Source organism: Balaenoptera physalus (genome assembly GCF_965194825.1).
Source record: "Balaenoptera physalus genome assembly, chromosome: 6".
NCBI classification, from domain to species: Eukaryota; Metazoa; Chordata; class Mammalia; order Artiodactyla; family Balaenopteridae; genus Balaenoptera; species Balaenoptera physalus.
The window spans coordinates 52372938-52379327 of record NC_138885.1 but is presented as its reverse complement, the minus strand read 5'-3'; the positions used below and the strand labels follow the sequence as shown (position 1 = coordinate 52379327).

Here is a 6390-nt window from a genome sequence, read left to right as displayed (position 1 = left end):
GGCTCCAACGAGGTTCACATGTGTTTCACCTCAAGCCAGTACTGCATGCCTCCTGACTTCTTCGCTGAGGCTTTTCTATCGGCACTAAAGAGTGGGATGTTCCAGAACCCTGTTTGAAGCTCACACAACCTCAACTTTTTCTTACCTGGAAAACCAGTGCTAAAACATATGAAGATATATCATCATGGAATTTTAGAACGCTAGGGATTTGAAAAAAGCCTAAAAGCTTCTGGAGAGAAAAAGAAATAGATCACATGCAGAAGATCAAATATCACAACAACACTAGAAAGCTAGAAGAAAATGAAGCAAACTTTCCAAGTTCTGAGGAAAAAAATTTCCTATAACCAGAAGCAGAAAAGGCATTTGATAAAATTTAACACCTATTTATGAAAAAATTCTTAACAAACAAGGAAGTGAAGAAATATTCTGAGTCAAATAAAAAGTATTTATAAAAATATAACCTGCAAAACTACTGATCAAATATGCAGGTAAAATAAGGGCATACAACTTCACAAAAAGCAAACATATAACAAAGCAAAAAAATTTCTCACATATCTTTTCTCAAGTAGTTACCAGAGGATTTGATCCACCAAAAATGAGGTAGTAAACCAAGAAGAAAGAGAACACAGGATACAGGAAAGAGGGAATCTAAACCAATAGACAGGGAAATGTAATCTCTAGGATGATGGTAAAGGGAGATGTCAGGAAAAATGTACAAAGGACTTGGATGACAACAAGACCAAGTAAAAGCAGGTCACAAGGCTCTAGGCTCTAGAAACTTCTTCAATAAGATAGAGCTAGAATACCTGAAGTGTTCAAACATAATAAGAGGGTAAATATACAACTAGAGGAGGTTTTGGAGATAAAAAAAACAAGTAAGTTATCAACTCCAGGGAACCAAAAATGTGTGCAAGAAATAAAAATAATCATAGTATGTTATATGTTATATGGTCCAGCTATAAAAAACACTCACAAGCCAAAATAGTATAAACACTGAATATTTATCCAACCAAAATTATGGTATAATGATCTTGGGAAGATGGAGTGATGGGAAAGTTTTATGCATGGAGTAAAGCTGAAGAATGCAATAAAGAGCCAAATCTCTGTATTCTCCAGTAAAAATTCAATATTAAAAACAAAAGTCTCAAGAAACAGCAACATAAGCAAAATGGAAGTAAATATGAAAACAATCAATAGAAAGATGTGGAAGTGATTGCCTTTGGGAGTGAGCACTGGGGTCAAGGACAGGGGACTGCTATTGTTTTGTTCTGCTCTATAAAAACATTGGAAAATTGACTCTTTAATCTCTGTGCATGTATAACCTTGGATAAACATGAAAATTTGGACTTCTGCTTTTAGCCATTAGGAAGAAACAAAGTTTGGACTTACTGTCAGGCCATAGTCAACTAGATAGTTGAGCAAAATATATAAAACAATACTTCTCAGATATTAAACAACAGGAAGCACAGGCCTGTGATAGCTGAGGTATGGGAAACTAATAAAGGTGAATCCTATGAGTCCTAGGAGTTCTGCCTGGAGGTAATTTCCCAAACTCAATGCAGAAAGAGGGAAACCCAAAGACTCTAGCAATCTCACTGGGTAGAGGAGACCATTCCGAGTTCAAGGAGTCTGAGGGAGCTTGAGTATGTGGGGAAGAGTAATGGAGAGAGAAAGATAAAAGGCTTTGGAAATATTCATAGGGCCCCCTTTATTGTTTGGCTAAATATCAGTCTGTACATTCATAGGGTGAAATTCTACAAGTGTGCAAAGAAGAGCTTTTTAGGGGAGAACAACTGCCAGGGAGCTGCAAGCAGAACAACTCCAGAGTTCACACATCACTGGAAATATTTTGAGTTCACAATAGCCAGGGTAAAAAGTCCTTATTAAATAGAAAAAGCATTCAGTAGAGACCACGGAAGACTCAACCCTCAGGTGTGGTCTTAGCTAGCCATCAAGTGAAGACTACTCTAGACATGCCTTAATAAAGTCTTAAAAAATAACCCTTGAAAGAATCAAATTTATCTGCCAATAACCTAAATGATTACCAGAACAAAGCTCAACAAACACATTTTGAAGGTCAACAACAAAATTCAGCACTCAAATAACATAAAATTTACAATGTTCAGAATCCAAAAAAAAGAGAAAAAAATCACTACACATGTATAAAGAAGAGGAAATACAACCAATAACCAGGAGGAAAATCAGTCTATAGTAACAAATCTAGAAATTACAGAGATGTGGAATTAGTAGGCAGAAACTTTAAGACAACTATGATCATTATGCTTGAGAATTCAGAGGAAAATGAATACAAAGAGGAGGGAAATAGAAGATATTAAAAAAAAAAACAAAAAGGTACTTCAATAAATGAAAACTATAGGAGGTTCTAGTCTGTTCTGCCTCACAGCACCCACCCCCCTTACGCGGTCACACTAAGCTAGCGCCGGGGCCAGGGATCCGGCCGCAGCCTCCGCTGCGCCCGCCGCCTCCGCTGCGCCCGCCGCCTCCGGACCATGGACCCCCGCAAAGTGATTGAGCTTCGAGCCTTCGTGAAAATGTGCAAGCAGGACCCGAGCGTTCTGCACACTGAGGAAATGGGCTTCCTGAGGGAGTGGGTGGAGAGCATGGGGGGTAAAATACCACCTGCTACTCCTAAAACTAAATTGGAAGAAAACACCAAGGAAGAAAAAACAGATACTAAGAAGGCGGAGGAAAACATAAAGACAGAGGAACCATCAAGTGAGGAAAGTGATCTAGAAATTGACAATGAAGGTGTGATTAAACCAGACACTGATGCCCCTCAAGAAATGGGAGATGAAAATGTAGAGATAACTGAGGAGATGATGGATCAGGCAAATGATAAAAAAGTGGCTGCCACTGATGCCCTAAATGATGGTGAACTACAGAAAGCCATTGACTTGTTCACAGATGCCATCAAGCGAAATCCTCGTTTGGCCATTCTGTATGCCAAGAGAGTAAATGTCTTCATCAAATTACAGACGCCAAATGCTGCCATCCGAGACTGTGACAGAGCTATTGAAATAAATCCCGATTCTGCTCAGCCATACAAGTAGCGAAGGAAAGCACACAGACTTTTGGGCCATTGGGAAGAAGCTGCCCATGATCTTGCCCTTGCCTGTGAGCTGGATTATGATGAAGATGCTAGTGCAATGCTGAAAGAAGTTCAACCAAGGGCCCAGAAAATTGCTGAACATAGGAGAAAGTATGAGCAAAAACGTGAAGAGAGAGAGAGATCAAAGAAAGAACAGAAAGGGTCAAGAAGGCTCAGGAAGAACATGAGAGAGCCCAGAGGGAGGAAGAAGCCAGACGACAATCAGGAGCTCAGTATGGCTCTTTTCCAGGTGGCTTTCCTGCCGGAATGCCTGGTAATTTTCCATGGAGGAATGCCTGGAATGGGAGGGGGCATGCGTGGAATGGCAGGAATGCCTGGGCTCAATGAAATTCTTAGTGATCCAGAGGTTCTTGCAGCCATACAGGATCCAGAAGTTATGGTGGCCTTCCAGGATGTGGCTCAGAACCCGGCAAGTATGTCAAAATAGCAGAGCAACCCAAAGGTTGTGAATCTCATCAGTAAATTGTCGGCCAAATTTGGAGGTCAAGCATAATGCCCTTCTGACAAATAAAGCCCCTGCTGAAGGAAAAGCAACTTAGATCACCTAATGGATGTCGCAGTACAAACCAGTGTACCTCTGACTTTCTCATGAAGAAAGCTGGGGTGCTTTGAAGATAATCCCTACCCCTCTGCCCCAAATGCAGCTGAAACATTTTACAGTGGTTTGCCATTAGGGTACTCATTCAGATAATGTTTTCTTACTAGAAATTAAAAATTTTAAACAATTTTTAAACCTTAAAAATATTTAAAACAAATTAAAAGTGTGTGTTAATCCCTACATTTTTCTTTACTAATCATTTTGGTTTTTTCCTTTGAATTAATTAGGCAAGGAAGATACTTCAGTATGGAAGATTTATTGTTCAAGTTTGAGTGAAATAAAGATTTATTAGTGGGAGGCAAATGTAACATTTAAATAGATAAAGTTTGAGTTGGATATATGGTCACTGAGGCATTTTGATTTGTCTTTTTAATTGCTTTATTATTATTATTTTTAATGATTTACTTCCATGAAACTATTGGGACCACCAGTATTGCAGTAGGACCTGGGTTAGGGACTGGAAATACTTGTTAGGGCTGCAGTAATCTTAACTACATTTTATATAATGTGTTCCTTTGTGCAGATGCATTTAAATCTTACACTGTGGTGAAAGGATGATTTTTATACTGCTGCAGTAAAATTGGATTATTTAGCTCTGTTCTTGTCTGATATCTAAAATAAATGTTTCATATTTCCACATAGGGGAAATAAGGGAATACTTTTCTTTTTGTATTTCTATGTTTAAAATGTTCTTTTCAGATCAAAAAATGCCCAACTCTTTGTCTGCTTTCTACTTGTTTTCACATTTTTTCCCTCTTACTCTTCTTGGTCCTTTTTCACTAGTATCATCACTGCTATCATCATTCACAGCATAATTATGCAAACATATTTAATGATGGGTTTAATTTAATATGTAATACAAATAGTGGCTATGTAGGGTAATACCCATAATAGCTGTAGTTTCTTACTTGGCCAAGAGACTTCATATTTAAGTGTTAGATTTCCTCTTTGGTGAAATCTTAACATACCAATAGCTGTTGGAAGAAGGGATTCCCTTTGGTGTTTGGTCTCCTACTTAGGAAATACCTATTGCAGTTAGAGTTTATCTTGTAGTATTAATTTTTGGAAAAGTTTGAATTAACTGATACACAAAGAGGGGAACCTAAATTCCTAATCCAGCATGAACTAAAATAATTGATGAGATTCATGGTGGTTCTTCATTGTGGAGTTGTCAGCATTGTGAAAGATGCATTGTTCCATTCAACTCTTAAATATTGCAGCCATGTCCCCACCTCTCCTCATTCCTTCCCTCTCCTCCAAGGATAAAGAAAATGATAAATTTTCTGTTGTACATCCAATTCTTATATTAAATGAGGCTAAGTCCAGGCACTGTACCAGGAATTGCTAGGTTTCTACTTATTATCTTCCAATATAAAGTGCTAGTTTAAAAGCAATTTCAAGGGATGAGACCCTCTGTACTTTGCTTATTTGAAGAATCAATGGTAGGAGCAGTGAAATAAATTCCATGGAATACATTTCTGAAATCATAAGTAAGTTGATTCAAGTTTTTACCCTTTGCTGTACACAAGCAGCTAGAAATGCATCTGTTAAGTGAGAAAAGCTGTATGCTGACTGAGCATGCTTTTTAAACCCTTTAAAAATACTCAGCATATAAACTTGAGTTTGAGCTTGCTGGTGTTCTTTTTGTTAATATACGTTCTCCTTTCTCAAAATTTCCAGTGTGTGCTGTAATTCAGAACCAGCTGCTTCTGGATTTTTCATTTGATTTACACATTACCTAAGTACATTCTAACACTGCACTTATTACCATAAGTGGGTAAAAGTAAAACTGGTCTGAAAATGTATCCTGTGCTTTTTATACTTTTAAGTTAATACAAATACAAAGTACATCTTCATTTTTGTAGAAACTTAACATCATTTCTAAACCAGACATGTTCTTTTCTTGTGCCAATAATGCTACAGGAAGGAAAAGTAAAGGACGTTTGTTCTGCTAAAAAAAAAAAAAAAAGAAAACTATAACATCTAAAATAAAAACTTTGCTGGATAGAATTAATGGCAGATTAGAAACTGGAAAAAAAAAAAAAGAAAATATAGTGGACTTAAAGAAAATGCAATATAAATTCTCCAAAATGAAGCATAGAGAGGAAGAAGACAAGAAGAAGAACAACAACAACAACAACAAGGGTCTAACATGACATACATGTGATTGGAATCCCAGGAAGAGAGAAAACCAAAAACCAAAAACAAGGGGGTGGGGGCAGAGACATGTGAATATGTAATGGCCAAACATTTTTCCAAATGTGAAGAAGACTATAAACCTAGACACAAGAAGCTTGATGATCCCCAAGCAGGACAAATATAAGGAAAACCAAAGCACATCATAATCAAATTGCTTAAAAAAAAACAGTGATAAAGGGGAAACCATTACCCAGAGAAAAAAGTGATTATGTAAAGAGGAACAAAGATAAAAATTACAGCAAGTTTTTCATCAAAACCTATGAAATTGAGAAAACAATATAACAACATATTTAAGTTCTGGGGGAAAGTGTCAATCTAAACTTCTATACCCAGAGAAAATATCTTTCAAAAATGAAACACTTTCATGTAAGTAAAAGCTGTGTGAAGGCATTGCCAGAAGAACAAGAAAAAAATTATATCAGCTGACAACTTAAATAAGGAGGACCAAAAATGGTAAATGGAT

General features: G+C 37.1%; 1 pseudogene across 1 annotated transcript; it reads left to right on the top strand.

Annotated features, from left to right (window-relative positions):
- Positions 1-615: 615 nt before the first annotated feature.
- Positions 616-5936, top strand: LOC309662372 (hsc70-interacting protein pseudogene; annotated as a pseudogene). Its single transcript has one exon. The product of its transcript is annotated as a hsc70-interacting protein pseudogene (transcript).
- The last annotated feature ends 454 nt before the right edge of the window (positions 5937-6390 follow it).